The 22,568-nt window shown below is 40.7% G+C and overlaps 1 protein-coding gene across 48 annotated transcripts in view; it reads right to left on the bottom strand.

Moving 5' to 3' along the window:
- DISP1 (dispatched RND transporter family member 1) overlaps nt 1-21,492 on the bottom strand; it is a 196,096-nt gene extending 174,604 nt beyond the window's left edge. For 11 of the 48 annotated variants that reach the window (XM_051821358.3, XM_051821372.3, XM_051821371.3 and 8 more), the window contains exons 1-2: nt 21,263-21,402; nt 8,966-9,027 (exon numbers count right to left, since the gene is read on the bottom strand). The gene's annotated coding sequence lies outside the window, so the exon portion shown is untranslated. Of the gene's footprint in view, nt 1-1,488; nt 1,776-8,965; nt 9,028-21,205 lie in introns of those variants that run through there. The other 37 variants (XM_089312248.1, XM_089312257.1, XM_089312252.1 and 34 more) reach the window with 17 other exon arrangements.
- Between the last annotated feature and the right edge of the window lie 1,076 nt (nt 21,493-22,568).

The following is a 22,568-nucleotide window of genomic DNA, read 5'->3' as shown; positions in this document are numbered from 1 at the left end:
GACTCTCTGCCTCTGTTTTGCTTGCTCATTCTCTCTCTCTCTCCCTCTGCATTCTAAATAAATAAAAATTAAAATAATAATAATAACACTCAAATTCTTTTTTTTTTTTTTTTTTTGGACAAGCAGAGTTAGTGAGAGAGAGACAGAGAGAAAGGTCTTTCTTCTGTTGGTTCAGCCTCCAAATGGCTGCTACGGCCAGCGCTGCACCAGCCCGAAGCCAGGAGCCAGGTGCTTCCTCCTGGTCTCCCATGCGGGTGCGGGGCCCAAGCACCTGGGCCATCCTCCACTGCCCTTCTGGGCCACAGCAGAGAGCTGGACTGGAGGAGGAGCAGCCGGGACTAGAACCCAGCGCCCCAACCGGACTAGAACCCGGGTGCTAGCGCCACAGGCAGAGGATTAGCCTAGTGAGCCATGGCGCCAGCCAACACTCAAATTCCTAATGTTGAAACAACTTAGTTTTTAAGAGAAACATTTCATATTAGCACAGAGATCAGGACATTAAATGTTCTGCACAAGTATTATGTACACAGACTACAAAAAAGATGAAAGGACCCAGGAACAATTTTAATAGTGAACATATGTTGAAAACATTCCAGCATCCAAATCTAACAGATCCACAACATGTGCCACCATAACAACTTCAGTGGACTCTTCACAAACTTAGATACTACTTAGGGATTAGAGGTCCTTCCCAATTAACCCTAAAACCCTAGGACAAAGACCAGACCTAGGAAGAAGGAAGGCAGTCAGCAAAGGGGAAAAGTCCCAATATCCATACACAAATCACACAATCTTCTTCATATTGCAATGACCCAAAAAATGAAAAAAAAAATTCTTCTTGAAAAAGAGTCCTTTGAAACAGCTGTTTGATGTCACGGTCAAATTAGGTAGATTGTAAGACTCAAAGATATTCAAGTCAGTGATACACTCTAAACCACACGACCCACTTAAGGCAAAGGCACAGAAACATCTGTGTGGGGTTTATACTGGCTGTGCAAATGAATGTCCCTAGTCATTACTCAACATCACCACTTACAAAGCATACAATTGTTTCCCTTCAAATGCTCATCTTTTCTACTGGTACTAACTGAAAACTATTGCCAAAAACAGTCAATTAACACCATTTGCTACAAAAATAATTCAAAACATTAAACTTAATCCACCTAAAAATGTGGATTAAGCATCTTTTCAATTAAAGTATTATTTTTAACAGTACTTATCCAGTAAGCAATGCAAACCACATACATCCTATGTACATAATCATAAAATATTATATAAAAGAAAGAATGTAGGAAACTGCCTTTAAAGTTCTTTTCTACTTCTGGATGTCTTCCTAGTATTCACTGCTAAATGAGGAGAACAAAAAAAAAATAGTACAGGCCACATTTTCTATGGCATATAATGACTTCATAATTTTAAAAATGAAATGGAAAATTTTGCTATAAATTTTTAATTTAAAAGAAAATGTTGGGGCTCGGCGTGGCTTACTTGGCTAATCCTCTGCCTGTGGCGCTGGCACTCCGGGTTCTAGTCCCAGTTTGGGTGCCGGATTCTGTCCCAGTTGCTCCTCTTCCAGTCCAGCTCTCTGCTGTGGCCCAGGAGGGAAGTGGAGGTTGGCCCAAGTCCTTGGGCCCTCACCGCATTCCACCAGGAAGCACCTGGCTCCTGGCTTTGGATCGGCGCAGCACGCTGGCCATAGCGGCCATTTGGGGGGTTGAACCAATGGAAAAGGAAGACCTTTCTGTCTCTCTCTCTCTCTCACTGTCTAACTCTGCCTGTCAAAAAAAAGAAAAAAAGAAAACTCTTTAAGTATAAGATATTTCCAGAAACACACAAAAAAGCCTACTTAAGGAGAACTAATGAAGTAAGGTTATCATTTCTTTGAAGATTACTAAAACCATTAAAAAGTTAAGGCCTCAGAACAAACTCTGTAAAATTCCAATATAAATAAGTTTTGACATGTTCATGATACTTTTAGCCTTAATGTTATAAATCTCAGAGCATCTGCACCTACCCAAGCTTCATAACATGACATCCCCTGCAAGGAACAAGCAACCCTCGGAGGCCATTTATCCTAGAATAAGGTGCAAGGGAAAAATAATACTTAATGTTCCATTAAAAAATTTCCTTCTAGGTTTTTTTTCTTCCTCGAGAGGGTAGTCAATATAATCCTCCAATAAGGGTAGTACTCAGAAGGTTTTCTGTAAGTTATCTGGTGCGTCTCCTCCAAAAAAACAGTGTATTTCTTATGACTCAAAATGAATGAGTTTTGCTAGTTACTAGGAATGGGAATACCAGACTAAAATAAAACAAAATTCCTCTCCCCATCCCACAGGCTCCTTGTACAACACTCCAATCAAGCACAATAACAATGTAGATGTCTACTTCTGGCCATGTGGATCCACAGCTGGAGATCACCTTAAAATGATGGACTGAATATTTTCAAAGTCTTTTTTAAACATAGGTAGAGTCAACAATAAAGTAAGAGAAATATTCCAAAAGCAGAAATAACAAAAAGGCACAAAATTAAAAGGGGTTGTTTCATTCTGAAGCCAAAATCCCAAGGGCTTGTGCACAGTCCTTGCAGCATGAACTTGATAAAGAAGAGGGGGGCTACACGACATTGGGTAAGGTATAGAAAAAGTAGAGAGTCAGCACAGAGGCCCACCCACATAAGCTTCCAGAAGGAATACAAAGAGTAATTCATATGGATAAATGTAACTACTGTTATTTCTGAGTTAGATGATCAAGTCCAAAACTTCATGTCAGAAGGAGGCTGAGCTTATTGTTCAAGAGTAAGGTAAAGACAATATTTACATGTAGACTGTATACATACAAACATTCTGAGATAACCATTAAAAAAACGAAAGAAACACATGAGAGAACTTCCAACACAGATGAAGGAGGAAAACTGGAATGAGAAAAGGAAAAGATCCACAAGAAGACAAAGTATTCAAACCTTGGGTGTCAGATATTCCTGGGGAGAAATCCCAATTCTACATAAATTACTCTGTAATCACAGACGTGATTACTTTTAAGATTTCAGTTTCATCTTATAAAAAGGGGCAATAATACAAAGTTTATGGCCTAGAATTTGAGGTACAAAGATGTACAAATACCTTTTCCCAGGGCTAGTGCTGTGGCGTAATGGGTTAAGCCTATATGGACACGGGTTCTTGTTCTGGCTACTCCACTTCTGATCTAGCTCCCTGCTAATGGTCTGGGAAAACAGCAGAAGATGGCCCAAATGCTTGGGCCCCCGCACCCATGTCGGAGACCCAGAAGAGGCTTCTGGCTCCTGGCTTCAGATAAGCCCAGCTCTTGCCATTGTGGTCATTTGGTGAGTGAACCAGTAGATGGAAGATCTCTCTCTCCCTCTCCCTTTCTCTCTTCCTCTCTCTCTCTGCAACTCTGCCTTTCAAATAAATAAATTAATCTTTAAACACACACACACACAAATACCTTTTCCCTTCCTCCTCATTTCATGATACTTTAGCATGCCCAATGAATAAGCACGTTACTATTTCCAGTTGCTGGCTCAAACTAAGTTCAACCATGAATAACACAACTATTACATACAATTCAGTCATCCCTGCCTCCTCGATTTTGTGTATTCCTTCCTTATTCAGGAATTAAAAGTGTTTAAATAAAATTATATAATGTGTAGCACCTTACAAAATTTATTACCTATTCCAAAACTATGCTTAAATATGTTGATATTTTCAGGATGGGGATTAAGTTCAACCAAACACAAATGTTACTTCCATAGCAAAATGCAAAGGTTAACAATGAATATAGGGGCTGGCACTGTGGCACAGTAGGTTAATCCTCTGCCTGCAGCACCACCATCTCATGCTGCTTCTCTTCCAATCCAGCTCTCTGCTACAGCCTGGGAAAGCAGTAGAAAATGGGCCAAGTGCTTGGGTCCCTGCATCCATCTGGGAGACCCAGGAGAAGCTCCTGGCTCCTGGCTTCAGAATGACTCAGTTTCAGCCGCTGCAGCCATTTGGGGAGTGAACCAATGGATGGAAGACCTTTCTCTCCGTCTCTCCCTCTCACTGTCTATAACTCTACCTCTCAAATAAATAAATTTTAAAAATCTTAAACACACACACACACACACAATGAATATAGGGTCAGAGAATTAGCCATGTTAGGAGACCTGCATCCCACATCATCAGGGTATCCAGTTCCAGTTCCTGACTCCAACTTCCTGCTAATGCAGGCTCTGGCAACACTGATGTCCACTCAAATAATTGTATTCTTGCAACCCATATAGAAGATCTGGATTGTGTTCCCTGGTCCTAGCTTCAGACTCCACCCAACTCAGTCCAACCCCATGCTGTAGGCATTTGGGGAGTGCACAAGCAGATGAGAGTTCTGACCCCACTCCTCTCTTTCTATCAGCATCACAAATAGATAGAACAAATTAATAAAACTCTTTATTAAATTAAAAGATCTAAATTAAAAGATAAAACTGTTTTAGCTAAACCACCCCCTCTCAAAAAGAAAATGATGATTTTCTCAAAATTAAGAATGAGTATATAACCCAAAAATACAGCACAATAAAATAGCATTTATAGCATAAAGATTATTTCATGGATTAAGAAACTATACTCAAAAAATTAAACTATTCAATAAAAGCTTTATAAGCCAAGTATTTCCCAATACAGTGTTATAAAGCTTGATCCTAAAGACCACGAAAGTTGGGGCCAGTGCTGTGGTACAGCAGGTAAAGCCACCACCTGCAGTGCCGGAATCCCATATGAGCACTGGTTTCAGTCCCAGCCTCTCTACTTCTGATCCAGCTCTCTACTATAGCCTGAGAAAGCAGAAGATGGCCCAAGTTGTTGAGCCCCTGAACCCAGGTGGGAGACCCAAAAGAAGTTCCTGGCTCTCAGTTTCAGACTGGCAGAGCACCAGCCATTGCAGCCATCTGGGGAGTGAACCAACAGATGGAAGATTTCTCTCTCTCTCTCTCTCTCTACCTCTACCTCTGCCTCTCTGTAACTCTGCCTTTCAAATAAACAAATAAATCTTTGGAAAAAAAATAAATAAAAATTTTAAAAGACCACAAAGTGAAAAAGCTATTTTGAATATAATTTTTTTTGCATTTCTATTTTTTTATTTCCATTTTATTTGAAAGAGAGACAGAGATCTTCCACCAGCTGGTTTTACTCCCTAAATGCTCACAATGGCCATGGGCTGGGCCAGGCTGAAGCCAGGAGCCTGGAATTCGATCCAAATCTCCCATGTGGGTAGCAGAGACCCACATACCTGAGCCATCATCTGCTGCCTCCCAGGTTGCACTGTAGCAGGAAGCTAGAATCAGACGTGGAGATGAGACTTGAACTGGCACTCCAAAATGAGATGCAAGTGTCTCTGCCACTGTACCAAACACCCACACCCTACCCTAAAAAAATCTTTCAATTCAATAAACCACATATGGACTATCTATGCCCTTAACCCTTTTTTTGTCATGACAAATTTAAATTTTTTTTCTCTTATATATAGGATGCTTTCAGAATTTTACTATTTGTACATTTAGAGAATAAAAGTTGATTTCTAAACATTCAAGGGTACCTCAAAAAAAGTTAATGGAATATGAAATTAAAAGATAACCTTGTGGGGCCAGTGCTGTGTCATAGCAGGTAAAGCTGCCCCCTGCAGTGCTGGCATCCCATATGGGTACCAGCTGAGTCACGGCTGCTCCGCTTTAGATCTAGCTCCCTGCTAATGCACCCAAGAAAGCATCAGAAGATGGTCCAAGACTTTGGGCCGGGGAAGAAGCTCCTGGTTCCTGACTTTGGATTGGCCCAGCTCCGGCCATTTGGGGAATGAACCAGAGGATAGAAGATCTCTCCCACCTCTCTCTCTTGCTCTCTCTCTGCCTCTGCCTCTCTCTAACTCTGCAACTCTGTCTTTCAAATATGTAAGTAAACCTTTGAAAAAATAAAAGATAACTTTGTTTTCAGGAAAAAATTTTGCAGTTCTTAAAAAGTTTTTCTGTAATAAGCATTTTGCATGAACTTTCAGCCTCTCTACTTCTTCTCTACTTTTTTTTTATATTGAAGACCAACTTCAAATGGCAAATCTGCTCCAAAAAAGTATAATCACCTCAAACAACTACAAACTTTTTCTCTACCAGTACAGAAGACTGATTACCCCAACTTAAAAGCACATATGTCAATCATCAAGGTGACATAAGCCTCTTACCTGAAATAAAAATGCTAAAAGCTAACAAATGGTAACCACTAAAACTAAAGATGAAAGTTTTATTAGAATAGAATTGAAAAACTCTGCATGTACACAAGGACTCTAACAAGAAATGGCATGGGGAATTTTAAAAGTAGAAATCTTAAATATAGCTATATTATAACAAAAGGCATCACCATGATGAATAGCAAAGTAGAAAAGAGATAAGTCCCTGAAATCAGGTTCCTCATACTCAAATCCAAGCTCCAATAATTACTCTATAACTTAAGCAAGCTATTTAGCCTCCATATGTCTCAGTTTCTGTATCTGTAAAACTGGCATAATATGGCCATAGGATTATAGTGAGGATTAGGTAAAGCATTTAGTACAACGATAAGCATACAACAAATATTTAATAAGTATAGTAGTTTTATAATTATCATTCTCTTTCTAAAAATTTTTACATCATCATACTAGCAGAAGTATGAAAAAAGCACCTTAATTGTGGTTAAGTAAAATTATATATATATATATATTTTTTTTTTTTTTTTTTTTTGACAGGCAGAGTTAGTGAGAGAGAGAGTCAGAGAGAAAGGTCTTCCTTCCATTGGTTCACCCCTCAATGGCCACTGCGGCCGGCACGCTGTGGCCAGCGCAGCACGCTGATCCGAAGCCAGGAGCCAGGTGCCTCTCCCGGTCTCCCATGCGGGTGCAGGGCCCAGGGACTTGGGCCATCATCCACTGCACTCCCTGGCCACAGCAGAGAGCTGGACTAGAAGAGCAGCAACCAGGACAGAATCCAGAGTCCCGACCGGGACTAGAACCCGCTGTGCTGGCGCCGCAGGCGGAGGATTAGCCTAGTGAGCGTGGTGCCGGCCGAACTAAAATTATATTTTAGCTACTCTCTGATAGGAATGGATAATCCTAATTATCTATCACCAGGATTCAGCAAATACAATAACCTGAAAGCCAATAAAACAAACAACCAAAAATTAAATCATTAAAAATTATTAGTGTAGAGGTGACTACTAATCTCTTCAGTCAAGCCCAGAACTCTAATTACTAATTAATTAGTCTACAGTATAAAGGGACTAATGAGATATTTCTACAACATACTGCTGCTGAAGTGATCTTAAGGGGCAACCAGGAGGATTAATCGACCGTAAGAAAATAAAAAAGAAACAAAGGGCATCAACTATTTGGTAAGCACAGCCATCCAATGTGCACTTCAGATAGCTTTACTGCTGGAGATGAGGGCTATACGTTAGAGTTACAGGCATTCAAAGTGAATCAGTTCATTCAGCTCCCAGTGAATTAAAGAAATAAAAAGGATGCACTGCAGATAATTCTTAAAGTTCAATTATCTGATCTTTTAAATTAATTTTTAATTGACAAAAAACAGACATTTATGGTATACAACATGGTATTTTGATACATTTACACATTATCAATCCATTTAACCTTGACAGCATTAAGGAAAATCTAAGTAGTCTCTGGGAACCTTGTGTCTAAAAAGTTGGGAATGAAAAGGAAAGACTCTTAAGAATGTCTGAATGCTTGTACACCCCCACCTCCTGGGGAGAAACTATTTGAGACTGAACTGTTAACTGGCAACAGCAGTCATCAGTGTCACCTGAACAGACAGGCAGAGGTCTAATAACCACTCACTTGGTAGTCACTCACTTACTCTTTATTTCAAGGTGGATTTTTCATCTAGGTTTTTAAAAATGAAACTGTCTAAAAATTTTTTGCAGCAGACGGAAATGCACTCATTCATTATTACCCTCCATTATCCTTCTCAGCTGGCAATAACTTGTGGTTGTAAAGCAAGGAAAAAAAGAGTTTGGGTGATTTTAATCAAAGCTTGGATTCTAGCCCTGCCCTGCAGCAGGCTGTAATATGAGAAATGTTCCAGCCTCACATTCCAATAGAAATGAAATTTTATGTGACGAGCTCCCCTTCATTAACTGCCACCTCTTGTTTTGCTAAACAGCAAAAATTTCTTAAGCACTGACTACTTCAAATTATGCTAGAGGCTACATGAATTACAGTGCTGTCCTAGATAAATAACTAATCAATAAGGAACCGCATTTAACAAAAATTTAAAATAGAACAAATAAATCTTAAAACACTCCAAACAGTGCACAGATACACACACACAGAAATCTAGACTCAACATGCTGCTTTCTCTAGAGAGTACTCTAGGTATGAACATCAAAACATTTCAGGTGCTTTTGAAATGTAGAAAACACTATATAATCAAAAGCAGAGGAGCTTTAAAGTCAACTCCACCATTTATAAGTAGTGCAAACTTAAGACGAAGGATTTAATCTCTCCAAAAGTGAAATAAAAGTACCTACCCTATAGGAGTGTAAGGATTGTTGTAATGATTCAATAGTATATTAAATGTCCAGTGTAGTGCCTGACATGTAGTACATGACCAAGAAAGAGAAGCCAGTATTTTAGAGACATTTTCAATATGAAGGACACATTTACTGGTGAGTTTTACTCCTTGGTAGGAAAAAATTCATCATGTCAATAAAACTTACTACTGTTTTGAAAAATAAACTAAAATCACAAGTTTCACAGAAGAAAATGTAATCTGACAATATATAAACTATGAGCATGTATCTTATGGTAAAGTGGAGGATAGGAAACTGCAACTAAGAGGTGAATAATATTTCAAAAGGAGAGTATTTCAATAGCAACAAAAAACATGCAGAGATTATTAAGGGCCTAAAGAAGGAAAAAGTCCAAGAAGCAGCTATACCTATTTGTCAAGTTGAAATAGGTCCTGTCTCTTCCCATTATTCTTCCTCCTCTTCTCAACTCCTATAGGGAAGAAATATGTTCTCTTAGATATTGGGAGTCCAGGGGGAAAAAAAAGGCAAGGAAGTCTAAAGTAACAAGATAAACAAGTAATCTATATGTATTAAACTACTTGCTAATTCTCTGGGTTAACAGGTTTGTTTTTTTTTTTTTTAACTGTACAAGCTTCACTTTAAAACACACATAATTTACAGAATGTACCTTGAGATCAGGTCTATGAGTCATTCCACACCTTACTTTGAATTAACTCAAATAATTCTGACTAGCTAATAATTATGACAAATAGAGATTTCATTTGAGTAGGAGATTAAGGAACTAAAGAAAGAGAAATAGATGATTTTAATACTCTAATATTTTAATAATAGGGCACTTGTAAGATGAGAAAACATCATTATACAACACAGCAAGTAACAGCAGGCAGAGAAAAGGAGAGACTGCAAGAAGGTGTGCACCAAGGACTAGGGAACAAATGTGATGATCAACTCACTACTTACTCTGATTTTTTAGAGGCAATAATTGCCAGCAGACTTCATTGAAAATCAAAAGCTGCCACACATAGATTACCAAAATTTATCAACTATAGTGTTGTGAAACAGAAAATCATATAATTTTATAATTCTACATCTCAAAATGAGGCTTGCCAATACAAAATTATTCTATTTTATGACCAAAGTGTAGTAAATCATTCAAAAAATCAATACCACTCAAAATTCAATGTTCATTTAATCATGCCGTTTTTTTTTTTTTTAAAGAAAATAGTTAAGGATTACAAGAAAGAGGCAATAAAATTTACTTCTTTCAAGATCTCTTAACTTTTGCCCTATTTACAAATGTAGAAATACATGCATTTCTCAAATTTAAAACCAAACATACAGAGGTAGCCATTCAGTACAGCAATTAAGATGCTTGGGAAGCCCACATGCCACGTGGGAGTGCCTGGGTCCACGTCTCAGCTCCACTATGGATTCTACATTCCTGCTAGTGGGCACCCAGGTGGGCAGCAGGTGACAGCTCGAGTAGTTGGGACTCTACCACCCATGGGGAAGAAATAGATTGAGTTCCTGGATCCCTTCTTAGAGCTGGCCCAGTCTTCATTGTTGAGAACATTTGAGGAGTGAACCACAGAATGAAAGATCTCTCTTTCTCTCTCTCAAATAAATAAAAATTCAAAATCAATAAAACCTAACATACAAAATTATGCAGAGAAACTCTCTTCCAGTTGGGCAAAAGATTCTTTGACAACTCAACACAAGTCACTGAGTCAAATGCAAATTCTATCAACTTTCCATACACAAAGAAAATGTTTCCTGATCTAATTGAGAAATAACTGCACTATAAAATTGAGGCAGACAGTCTATGCACCATATCTCATAATCTCACTGGATCTTGAGTCCATACAGTAAAAAAAAAAATCTGTCATTTATATTGAAGTATTTCACATCCTAAGATATAACTGTCACAGGAAATCTCTTTCTTGGTTAACCGATTACCTCCATGGCTGGCACTTATATATTTTACTTTGCTTTTTACTCAAATCTGAAGGGAAGACACCTTTGGAGAGGGAAGAAAGAAGTTACTTCAAATTCCTGTGCTTTCTGTTTCCCTTTGAAACTACATCTCGATAGTTATACTACAAAGCAAAAAACAGAAAAAACAAAATGGGGCGGGGCGGGGGTTAAATAATAGAATTAGAGATGGTACTATGGTAAGTACACCCTTTCAGTTTACAACATAGAATTTGCAAATGAAATACGACCCCAAAAAGTTTACTCAAAAAATAGACCCACGAATACAAAGGTAAAGAATATCATATATTCATATATGGCCCAAAGACATGCACTTGCCTGGAAATAATAAACTGATAGCAAAAACAAGCTAAAGATCTGGGAAAGTGACAATAAAATGTCAGGAACAGGGAAAAGTGAGGGGTGGGGGGAGGGGCAGAATCTCACTCTAATGATATCCTCTAATAAGACCCTCAAGCCAAGTACCAGGATATAATAAGTGCTATAATGTATTGAGTACTACATTCGGGCATTATGCGAAGCATAACTTACATATATTATCTCATTTATGCCTGATAACATCTGTGTGCAGTGGGGATTATTGCGCTTATTTTGCAAGTAAGACGGAAAGTTCAATGGCTTTAGCTCAAAGTCTGTATTAACTATGCTGAGCTTGCACAAGACCCACAAAAGGTATTATTGTTATTACCAGAATTCAGTTCAAATTAATGCCTAAAACCTGGAAACTTTCTAAAGGATCCATTTACATCTTGCGACATTCTCTTTATGCCCCCAGAGAATCCTTAAAACTCTTAAAAAGAGTTCCAAATTCCTGTCCTATGTTGCCTACAGGAAGTTCCTGATTTCGAAAAGCACTATGTCTGTCCACCCTAACCCTCCTCCGGAAAAAAAGCTCTCTCAGTATTTCTCTTGATCCATGCACTCCACATACTTCAGGTCTTTTTGGAATATCCCCTGGCAATCATCCAAAGACTAACTTGTACTTACTTGCAAAATTTCTTCAAACTTTACAGGTATCATAAGTCACTATGTGTCCCAACAAGACACATTTGGATATTTTATGACACAATTACTTCTCTCTGACCATCCTTCCTCCAATGGCACCGAATCCTCTCCATTCTCATATCAGCATGCTCCCTTAACTAGAGGCTTCATTAGCTTCGCTTAACTGTATTCACTATTGTAGCAGAACAGGCACTGGATGGAAACCCAGAGACCCAAGGCCTTTAGTCCTGGTTCTCTTACCAGTGTGTTAACTGGGACAAATCATTCCACCATTCCGGAATCAGTTTCTCAAACATTAATGCAGAGAATCAGACTCAAAACTAGTTCCCAGCTCTAAAGATTTCTTTATGAAAAAAGTAATAAGAGCACAAACAAAAACAGAAAATTTAAATTATTTCAAGTTTCTTAAATTTTAAAAATTAAATATGTAACATATTAAAATCACAAGAACACTAATTCTTAAATTTCAAAACATGGGGCCAGCGTTGTGGCGTAGCAGTTAAAGCCACCATCTGCAGTGCCAGTATCCCATATAGGCGCCAGTTCGAGTCCCAGCTACTCCACTTCCCATCCAGCTCTCTGCTATGGCCTAGGAAAACAGTGGAAGATGGCCCAAGTCTTTGGACCCCTACATCTTTGTGGGAGACCTGGAGGAAGCTTCTGGCTCCTAGCTTCAGATGGCGCAGCTCCGGCCGTTGCAGCCATCTGGGGAGTGAACCAACAGATGGAAGGCACCTCTCTGTCTCTCTCTCTGCCTCTGCTTCTCTGTAACTCTGCCTTCAAATAAATAAAATCTTTTAAAAAATTTTTTTTCAAAGCATGACAAAGGCCATTAAATTGTCCATTTCCATTCTTTATTTGACAGACAAATAAAAATCTAGGTCTTTATTGTTTTTAAAACCCTTAAAGAATAACTGGGCTCTGATTATAGACACTCTCCTATTTACTAAATACTATGCAATATTTCATATGCTACACATTTGTTTAACACAAACAGTTTTTAAAATACTAACTGGAATTGTAGTCCTATGCATCAACCTGGCTGGATTATAGCACCCAGTTATTTAATCAACTACCCATTTAGGTGTTGTTGTAAAGGTATTTTGTATATGCGGTTAACAGTTTCAATCAGCTGCCCTTTTTTTTAAAGATTTATTTATTTGAAAGTCAGAGTTACAGAGAGGCAGAGGCAGAGAGAGAAGTCTTTCATCTGCTGGTTCACTCCCCAAATGGCTGCAACAGTCAGAGCTGAGCTGATCTGAAGCCAGGAGCCAGGAGCCAGGAGCTTCTTCTGGGTCTCCCACACAGGTGCAGGGACCCAAACACTTGGGCCATCTTCTACTGCTTTCCCAGGCCATAGCAGAGAGCTGGATTGGAAGTGGAGCAGCTGGGACTCAAATTGACACCCATATGGGATGCTGGCACTGTAGGTGGAGGCTTAGCCCACTAGGCCACAGCACTGACCCCCTCATCTGACTTTAATACAGGAGACTATCATCAAAATGTAAATGGAACCCACCAAGTCACTTGAAAGGTCTTAAGAGCAAAAACAGGTTTCTCAGAAGAGAATTCTGCCTCAAGACTGCAGAATCAACTCCCGTCTGAATTTCCAGCCTGCTGGCCCAACCTACAAATTTTGTGCTTGCCAACACCTACCAACTGTGAGCGAATTCCTTAAATAAATCTCTTTGCAAAGAAAAAAGCATGCATCCTCATACATTGTATAGGAAACTGGTCAGTTACCACAGAGAACCTACATTCATACACTAACACAGTGAAAGTCAAACTGGTACTTTTCCTTTTTTAAAGGTCAACAGATGCCTGTATCTTAGAAGTCCTTTAAAATACTAAAGCATTTAAGTAAGTGCTCAGACGGTTATTTTTTTAAGGTAGAACTTTCTACCCAAGACCAATAAACTAACAATGCCATTATTTCACTATAGTCATTAATCATTAAAATCAATCCACAAAAAACTCCCTGACTCAACACAAATTCTAAGGATTAAGTATTCTAAGTGTAGAACACAAAGTTAAAAAGAATTGCTAATAAGTGAATGAGAAAATTAACACCAAAATATATCTTCACAGGCTGAAATGCTGAACTTCCAAAACACATGAAAGACAAAATTGGTAAGAATAAATGTTAAAGCCCTGCATTTCAGTTTGAAAATCAGTTAAGTTCAGGAGATAAGACTAATGGAGTGTTCCTACTAAAATTCTAAGAGCTTCAGCTTACCAAATGCCTAATACAAGAGTAAAATGGGTCTGCTTAAATGCTAATGTAATTTGAGACTTCAATGATATTAAATATTCAATTATAGTACAGACTGGTGGCTACCTTACAGGAAGTAACTGTCCAAAAATTTGCTGCCTTCATCAGACATATAACATAATGTAAACAATTATGGAAACGATATTTTCAGGATACTGACAACCTAATGTTTCCAGAAGAAGATGATCATTATGGTGAGGGATTCAGATGCCAGAACCATTCAACCTGGAGAAGAGACAATCATCTTCAAATGTGCAACAAAATTTTGTGCACCAAAGAGAAAATAGATATTCTGGGTTGCTCTAGTTGATAAAACTAAAACCAACAGATTAAAAAAAAAAAAAAACAATAGGTAGTTTAGACCTGTCATAAATTTAAAGAATAAGGACCAGTGTTGTGGTATGGCAGCTTAAGCCACTGCTTGTGATGCCAGCATCCCATATCAGAATGCTGGCTTAGGTCTCAGCTACTCCACTTCTTTTTTTTATACAATTTTTTTTTTTTAATTTGACAGGTAGAGTTATAATAGACAGTGAGAGAGAGAGACAAAGAGAAAGGTCTTCCTTCTGTTGGTTCATTATCCAAATGGCTGCTACGGCCGGTGCTGCACCGATCCAAAGCCAGGAGCCAGGTGCTTCTTCCTGGTCTCCCATGAGGGTGCAGGAGTCCAAATACTTGGGCCATCCTCCACTGCCCTCCCGGGCCACAGCAGACAGCTGGACTGGAAGAGGAGCAACCGGAACTAGAACCTGGCACCCACATGGGAAGCCAGCGCTGCAGGCAGAGGATTAACCAAGTGAGCCACGGCACCGGCCCCAGCTACTCCACTTCTAACCCAGCTCCCAGCTTATGCACCTGGGACAGCAGATAACAGCCCAAGTATTTGAACCCATGTCATTCAAGTGGGAAACTAGGATGGAGTTCCAAGCTCCTAGCTTTGGCCAGGCCCATTCCAACTATTAAAGCTATCTGTGGAATGATCCAGAGAATGAAAGATATTTTCTTCTTTCTCTCTTTCAAATAAATACATACATCTATAAAAAGGTTAATAAAAAGATTAACCATATAACTGGAATCACCCAACAAGGAACCAAGGTTGTACATAAAAAAAAGTAACTCCATGTCTTAGCCCATGGTGTGCTGCTATAACAGAATATCACAGATTGGGTAATTTATAAACAATGGGAGCTTATTTGGCTCACAGTTCTGGAAGCTATAAAGTACAAAAACATGGTGTGGGCATCTGTGCTGTCATAACATGGCGAAAAACCAAATACAGAGAGAGCCAAACTCCCATTTATTAGGAACACACTCCCAAGATAACTACGTTAATCCATTCATAAGAGCAGAGCCAAAATGACCTAATCACATTTTAAAGGCCTCACCTCTTAATACTCTTATAAAGGCAATTAAATTTCAACATGAGTTTTGGAGGAGACATTCAAACCACAAAGCAGTCCCTGTCATTATAAGTATTCCTGCAAGGACCATATGTCTTGGGCCATATGTCTTCTGGAGTGGGATGGTGTATGAGGATATTCAAATTAAGTAGAAGACTGGATAAAGTGACTATTATAGATTCACTCCAGTTCTGCGGTGATAATATTTTAACTGCAGAAATAAAAGAACAAGTTGAGTCAGGAAACTAATTACATAATGCAAGCTAGATGGGTGAAAAGGAAGAAATGAGAAAATGATTCTAATGTACTCAAACATATTCAAAAATAGATGGCAGATAAGGAATTATAAGTGAGATGTAGTTAAAAAAAAAAAAAAGACCTGGATTTAGGGTTAGAACAGCTTGGATTGCATTTCAGTTCCAATACAACCTAGCTCTGTAGAAAACTGGGCAACTCAACCTTTCTGGGGCTTAGAATTTTCCATCTCTGAAATTGGGATAACACCTGTCCTGACCTAAAGACCAAATGACTACATAATAAAAATAACTTACACATACATTATCATTGTTATTTCTCCATATTAGTCAGACTCAGCTTTGCTCAACACACTTTTTAAAAAGAGTGTAGGGGCTGGTGCTGTGGCATAGTAGGCTAGGCCTCCACTTGCAGCACCGCCATCCCATTTGGGTGCCAGCTCAAGTCCTGGCTGCTCCACTTCCAATCCAGCTCTCTGCTATGGCCTGGGAAAGCAGTAGAAGATGGCCCAAGTGTTTGGGCCCCTGCACCTGTGTGGGAGACCTGGAAGAAGCTCCTGGCTCCTGGCTTCTGATTGGCCCAGCTCCGGGTGCTGTGGCCATTAAGGAATGAACCAGTGGATGGAAGACCTTTATCTCTGTCTCTCCCTCCCTCTCTCTCTAACTTTGCCTCTCAAATAAATAAAATCTTAAAAAAATAAAAAAGAGCATGAAAAACCTAGAATCTTAAAAGATCAACCAAAATAAGGCCTTATACAGGGACAGAAGAGACAGAAAGTATATTTTAACTCAGAATCCTAATGAAATAAATATTGCTTTATTGGAGAAAAACTAAAAAGACCTCTACTACAGATTAAATTAAGTGTTCTTAAAAAGGATGTTGTTTACTTGTCTTCTATAACCAAAGAAGAGAGATTAAGAAGTGGAGGACTCCTTAATGAATGCAAGTGAGATTTCAGGTAGATCTAAGGAAGAATTTTTACATACTTGTCTTGATATAAAATAAAAACCTGTAAGTCACAAAACAACACAGGAATTATCATTCCTTCCTTTAAGGTTGGTAAGACCCTGGAAGAGTCAGTCTATGGAAGTTCAGGATTTAAACCCACCTGTCCCTAGATTGGTCAACCTTTACCATCCTTAAGGGAGCTAAATCAAACTATCTCCCCATAATCCTTCTACCTCTGGATCTCAGTGAACTGGAGCTAGTAAATGTTTATTAGAGAAGAAATAAAGTTAGCAACTCAGAGTATAATTATTTCTATTTGAAAGGCAGAGAGACAGAAATTTCCATCCACTGGTTAACTCCCCAAAAGTTAGCAACAGCAGGGGGTGGTCCAAACCAAAACCAGGAGCAAGAAACTCAATCCAGGTCTCCCACATGAGTGGCAGGAACCCAACTACTTGAGCCATCACCTGCTGCCTCCCAAGCGGCATTAGCAGAACGTTGGAATGGGAATTAGATCCAGGACTGGAATCTAGATACTGTAATGGGATGCAGGCATAGCAAGTGGCCTTTTAATCTCTGCATCAGATGCCCACCCCAGGAGTATATTTCATATGAACATTTTACCACAATCAAAACTATTCTCTGGTCAGGCATTTGGCTTAGCAGTTAAGCTACCAGCTGGGAGTACCCTGGGTTTGAACTGACCTCAAGCAACTGACTGCAGCTTTCTGCCAATGCAGACCCTAGGTGGCACTCAAGTAACTGAGTTCCTGCCATCCATACGAGAGACCTGGATTGAGTCCCCAGCTCCCATCTTCATGTACTCCTCACTCCTTTCACCCTGACATCACTGCAGGCTTTTAAGGAGTGAACACTGTCTGTCTGTCTGTCTCTCTCTCTCTCTCTCTTACTCTCACTCTCATTCTCTGAAATAATAAACCAAATGGGTTAAAATTTTAACAGGTGCATCTGAATAAGGGGTATATAGGGGGTCAGTGCTATGACGTAGCAGGTAAAGCCACTGCCTGCAGTGCCAGCATCCCATATGGGTACTGGTTCGAGTCTTGGCTGCTCCACTTCCAATCCAGCTCTCTGCTATGGCCTGGAAAGCAGTAGAAGATGGCCCAAGTCCTTGGGCACCTGCACCTGTGTGGGAGACCCGGAAGAAGCTCCTGGTTCCTGGCTTCAGATTGGCATAGCTCTGACCATTGTGGCCATCTGGGGAGTGAACCAGCGGATGAAAGACTTTCTCTCTCGCTCTTGCTCTCTCTCTCTCCCCACCTCCTCTTTGCCTCTCCTTCGCTCTCTGTATAAGTCTGACTTTCAAATAAATTAAAAAAAAAAAAAAAGAGTATACAGGTGGTTCTTTGTACTGTTCCTAAAACTTAATTAAATTACTATGAAATGGTCATCAATTAGTTTAAAATATTAGGGATTCACTACAATACTTACTAGCTGCACAGTCCTTAGTTCTTGTGGAAATGTCTAGAACTTGATTACATACCAATTACATGCCTGTCTTTCCCCTCCCACTGTTGTAATACAAGTTCACTCATATAACAGTGGTCTTCACAGGTTCACAGAAAATGCATATCATGAAAAAACTACCCGTGAACATCAATTTTTTTGCACCAAAATAAACATATTTTTCAATTACACATTTCCACAAGTTTTCAGGTAGGTCTAAGGAAAAATATAGTGCACACAGTACTTGGTCATATCTACAATGTTTAATCACCATCCTCCCAATATTGAAAATGCTAGTGCTAAAATAAACCATTCCTACTTCAACCCTGGCTCAAATCACTCCATGATTCCTAGTTACCACAAGCCTTTCAAAAGGCTTGCCAGGTCGTTCTCCTGAGAGCTGACACGGGATCCCCTCCCTAGCCCCTGCAGGCAATAAAGGAGATCAGGTCTGCAGAGTATTTAAAAACTACAAGAAAACCAACTAGAAGTTTTTCTGCTGTACTACTAACAGAAGCTGACAATTCTAAACAAACTCCATGCTAAAATACTTCATACAACCACAGCAGATAGCTCTCTCCATCACCCTTGGTACACCAACGGTGATGGCTGCCTTCCCCCACCACCACCCAAATCTTTTACCCAAGAGTTCTTTTCCTCAAAATCTCAAAATTTTCAAAATGTTTAAAACTAATAACAACAAAGGCTAGGTATGGGCAATCAACATCTTTCTACATTATTTCCAAGTACAAGGTATCTCATCACTTTAATAGAAAAGCTCATGTAAATTTAATGTGATGCCCCACTTTAAGCAAAACTGAGTACAGTCCTAATTAATTTTGCTTTAGTACTACAATTTTTTTTAGAAAAAAAAATTAAAAAAAAAAAAAAAGATTGATTGATTGATTGATTTGAAAGGCAGAGACACAGAGAGAGAAGAGAGGGAGGGAGGGAGGGAGGGAGAGAGAGACCTCCATCTGCTGTTTCACTCCCCAAATGGCCACAAAGGCCAGAACTGGGAGAGGCCGAAGCCAGGAGCCAGGAGCTTCTTCCAGGTCTCCCACGTAGGTACAGGGGCCCAGGGACTTGGGCCATCTTCTGCTGCTTTCCCAGACACATAAGCAGGGAGCTAGATCAAAAGTGGAGCAGCAGAACTTGAACCGGCACCCATATGTGATGCCAGCACTACAGGCAACAGCTCAACCTTCTAGGTCACAGCACCGGCCCAGAAGACAGTATTTTCATTATCACTATTTTTATAGTTCCTCTGACAGAGATACATATTTCATCACAGCAGAAATAGAAAGAAACAGTGACTACAAAAGATTTAGTAATCTGCTGTACCTAATCAAAAATTATTAAAATGTATAAAATATCTAAATCCTACAGAATAGCCAAGAATTTATGTAAAGAGAAAACTAAGAAATTTACTCAACAATTAGAACAAACATTCTAAAGATTTTCAAAAACACAGAGCAATCAAATTTAAATATAGCATTCAGATAGATAACTAGAAAGTCGCCACAGAAGGCAGGTGCTCTTGTGTTTCAAACCAACCATAAACTAAGGTTTAAAGGCTTGCGTTCTTTCTCAAGTGCTTTCTCTCTTGAAAACCAAGGGGAAGGGGGCAAGAATACCAAGAATACCGTTTTTAAACCAAGATTATGTGGGAGGATAAAACCAAGCCTTATCAGGTAAACAGTATTGTCTACTTAAATAAGACTAAATTAAATTTATCTAGAAATCAACATAGCAGTTAGTTCAACGACTTTAGAGATCAGTGACATCTGTTCATTTTCTAATTTGAAAAATTAATCAATATGCTCATTTATATATTAAAGTATACCTGCCATTTAGGTATGGCTTCATACTTGTAAATATCAGCTATGCTGCTAAGCAGAGACATTTTAACTATGAATCTCACTCAAGCAGAGATCTTTAAGGCCATCAGAAACCAGCAAGCAATACACCAAGATACATATAAATGTTAACATTTGCTAATTTACTTCAAATAGTTCATGTCAGACCACCAAATTCCATCTAAGTGCTACCTACAACAACAAAATAATGCTCAAAATTAAAAAAAAAAAATCTAACGCTTGAAATGTGAAACATCAGAAATGGAGAAAACAATCATCCTCCAATGACAGTATTATGGCTTCCTCCAGGTACCTTGCCCAGCTTGCAGCAAACATTCAACTCACCATCTACTTAAAAGCTAACAGTCTGCAAAACTGTACTGACTGAGACATCTTAAGATGTAGAAGATGTAGATTAGGAATTACAGATGAATTGCAGTCAATAAAACAAGAATACAATGTAAACAGTAACTAAAATTAATAGTAATTACCTCTGATACTGATAAAAACAAGTCTGCTACTACACACTAACCACTATGAAAGCGAAATGTGTGCAAGAACATAATCATTGATCTTGGGTTATCAATTGATTTTAAATATTGCTGGTGGTAAATATATGTTTTCCTTGTAGCAGAAATAAAAAAGAACAGTAAAATCTTAGGAATTGCTAGTGATCTGCTGCACCTTAATGTAAAATTACCTTACTGGCTTAACTGAAACACCGAGCCCAAAAGAACAGCTTGTAAGGAAAAAAGAAATGTGCTAAAGAGCTGGGCAGGAAAACAATGAAGTGCAGCCGGGAACGTTGACAGCCTGGCTTTGCTGCCACCATCAACTGTCATTCTGAACCCACTTAGAAGTTCGTTCGATGACAAAGGAAACAGGATAACCTAAACTCAGCAGGCAAGAGAAGTGTCCAAAAGGAAAACTTCAGCTGGGTGCCTGTATGCAGAGAGCTGTGAAGTCCTACCAGCCTAAACTGGGTCTGGGTGAAGAAGAGTTCAAGTTTGCCCTGGGAATGTAAAACATTCTCCCGAAATCCACGCGGAGGTTAAAGCAAATTAAATTAAATCCGCATTAATTGCAAACGAAGCAATGCGAGTTGGGCATCCAGTCGGTGGCTGGTCATCTTTCTGATTGGTTAGGTCAAGACGTCCTTCCCATCGACGACCCCCGGAGAAGAAGCGACCCCTCCTCCCCACCGTCTCCCCGGGACTCACTCAACCTCTGCCGTCTCGTGCCACCCTCACGGACAACCCGCCGGCACCCGGACACACCCCCACGAGAGGCTGTCGCCCTCGAGACGCATCTCTTCCCAGTGTCATCCGCATCCCCCGCCCGCCTCAGGGCCTCTCCGGCCTCGGGGTCCTCGGTGCCTCCCTCTGCAGCCCCTAGCCATTGCGCTCAGGGCTCTCCCGGTTCTCCCCGGTCCCGGCCCCCTCCTCAAACCTGGAGTCCCAGCTCTCCCTCCAGCCGCGCGGGGAGTGCCGACTCTCCCGTCCATACCCGGTCTTTCAGTCGCCGCGCGGGGAGATGGCGCGCGGAGAAGCGTCCACGCAGGAGACAAGTGCCTGGGACACCGCGGCTCCGAACTCACCTCCAGTCCAGACTCTTGGAGCCTGGCCCGGAGCCCGGCTTCCGCCTGGCGCGGTCGGCGTTCGCGAGCGGGACCGGAAGTCCCGCCCCGCCTGCTCCCGGCGGGCCCGCCCGCTGTCCCTGAGCGGAGGCGTCTCGCTGGGAGCAGAGAGGGGTCGCAGGCTGCCGGCGCGGGACTGCAGGGCCGGAGCGGGGCTTGGCCCCTAGGGGCGAGGCAGGCTGGAGACTCCCTTCGCGCTCCTCCTCTTTCTAGTGCTTCCTTCAACCCATCTGCCAGTGCTTGGCCAAGTGTCTAGTTTGCTTCAGCCCTGTGAGGAACAAGATGACTCAGACCCTGACCTCTGTCTTCACGGGGTAGATGAGTGTTGACAGAAATAGGGATTAATCACACCTCAAGACATTATGTCTTTCATTGATTTTATCACCCGTGCAACGACCGGCACGGCTGTAGGTGCTGGCTGGAGTTACAGCAATGTCCAGAGGAAAGTCCCCTACTCCGGCAGTTAGTTCAGGGTCCGGCACGCGGGGCGGCTATGTAGGCTAGTCCAGGGACACAGAGTTATGAGCAAACAAGTGCAATGAAGCCATCGGGTCTTAGAGTAACCGGCAGTGCCATAGGGAACGGTGAAGTGTATGGAGCTGCGCAGACAAGGCTTTCTAGAAATAACTACTTCAACTGGGAATGAAATAAATGCTAAGGGTTAAAGGGCAGGGGAGGTGGGGAACGGCTTGCAGAGGAGAAGGATGCGAGGCTGTGAGAGGTGAGAGGTTGGCTTGCGCAGGTGGCTGGACAGGGAGCCAGGTTGGTGAGGTCTGAGGTCATGGAGGCAGGAGCTAGCATCGGGAGGAGAGGCTAAGCCAGCCCATGAAGACTGGTGTGCCCTATGCTAAGAAGTCCGCACCTCAGACTCCATGCAATGGGGTCAGTGGTCTAGGGGAACACACTCTGAGTGTCGTGGGGTCGACTAGATTGTCTCAGTTTTCAAAGAAAAAGAAGAGCTTACCCTTGAGGGTTGCTGTCTCAACGTGCCCTAACCAGGTGCGAAAGCAACAAATGACTACCAGGGTCATATAATGGCAGGGCCTCTTATCTCTCCGCTTGTCCCATGGAGCAAATCATCCAACCCACCGAGATACCTGCTGAGGTCACAGGGCACCCTGGAGCAGGCCAAGGAAGAGGAGACCTGAATACCAATGAATGAGGACTGTTGCATCT

Source organism: Oryctolagus cuniculus, chromosome 13 (assembly GCF_051225735.1).
Source record: "Oryctolagus cuniculus isolate XC-2025 breed Fujian yellow rabbit chromosome 13, ASM5122573v1, whole genome shotgun sequence".
Lineage (NCBI taxonomy): Eukaryota > Metazoa > Chordata > Mammalia > Lagomorpha > Leporidae > Oryctolagus > Oryctolagus cuniculus.
The sequence above is the reverse complement of the archived record's forward strand: the minus strand, read 5'-3'. Positions and strand labels throughout refer to the sequence as shown.